The sequence below is a fragment of the Octopus bimaculoides genome, chromosome 4 (genome assembly GCF_001194135.2).
Source record: "Octopus bimaculoides isolate UCB-OBI-ISO-001 chromosome 4, ASM119413v2, whole genome shotgun sequence".
In the NCBI taxonomy this organism is placed as follows: Eukaryota; Metazoa; Mollusca; class Cephalopoda; order Octopoda; family Octopodidae; genus Octopus; species Octopus bimaculoides.
The window spans coordinates 43914282-43915471 of record NC_068984.1 but is presented as its reverse complement, the minus strand read 5'-3'; the positions used below and the strand labels follow the sequence as shown (position 1 = coordinate 43915471).

The 1190-nt window shown below is 39.0% G+C and overlaps 1 protein-coding gene across 8 annotated transcripts in view; it reads left to right on the top strand.

Annotated features, from left to right (window-relative positions):
• The window catches only part of LOC106873997 (potassium voltage-gated channel protein Shaw), a 524001-nt gene that overhangs the window by 92987 nt on the left and 429824 nt on the right, over window positions 1-1190 (top strand). The window lies entirely within an intron of this gene.

Here is a 1190-nt window from a genome sequence, read left to right as displayed (position 1 = left end):
ATATAATTTATTTATATTATATGCTTGAACGCCACGTATCCTTTTCCAAGAAAGTTTTATCTACATATATGTATATATGCGTATGTATATATATATATATATAAACCATTTCTAGCCGCTTCTGATATGTAGTCTCAGTATTACACTTTCAGTTGCAGTTCAAGCCGAAGTTATAGCTGTAAACCAAACTAAGCACTCAGAGTACATACCTATTACATTACCTTAGTTGTGTATTTATGAGTATGTATACGTAATCTAATCAATAAGTATATGGACTGTTCCTATAGTAACGAAGCTAGAGCATGCAGAGTGAAGCCAGCTGGCGCAAATTGATCTTGAACACTGTTGTGCATCTTCCGCTGTATACAGCAGTCCTTAGAAGGAAGGTGTGTAATGTATGATCGTCACATTGACCATGTAGAGATGGTCGAACAGCGAATCTGCATCAGATTTTACCCACTGCTAGGCGATACCTGCTCGGGGCCTACACAAAGTTTTGAAAACGTTTTCATTGATCTCGACACAATCAAGGAGATCTATTGCAACTGAAACCCGAGTGTCTTTTTGGTCACCTGAAAGCAGTTTTGGCACAATCTTGGCAGACACCCGTCTCATACCCAAATCCTCAGTGAAAATAGACTAAACTGAACCGTAACTAATCTACATATCCTCTAATAACTCACGGAGGGTGATTTGACGATTTCCCCGCACAGCTGCACGCACACCTGCGATGTTTTTCTCAGTTCTGCTGGTTGCGGGTCTCTAGAACGTTCGTCGATATAAACATTTTATCATCCACCTTGGAAACGTCTGAACCACTCGGACACTTGTGTGCGGCTCATACACTCCTTTCCATACACTTTCTGCAACATTGCGTAGGTTTCTGAGCAGATATCGCCATGACAACTTTCTCAGTCATGGTCAATGCGACGATCACACGCTACACATGTTCCTTCCAAGCACTACTGTAAACAGCGGAAGTGAGCTAGTACATTAAAACACAATGTGCATGCACAGCAGAGTTTAAGGTGAATCTTTGCCAAGCGGCTGCACTTTCTGTGTTTTAGCTTCGTTACTATGGCAACAGTCCTGATACTAAGTGATCAGACCTCGTGTGTGTATATATATATATATATTTAATTTTAATTTTATATATATATATATATTTAATTTTAATTTTATATATATAT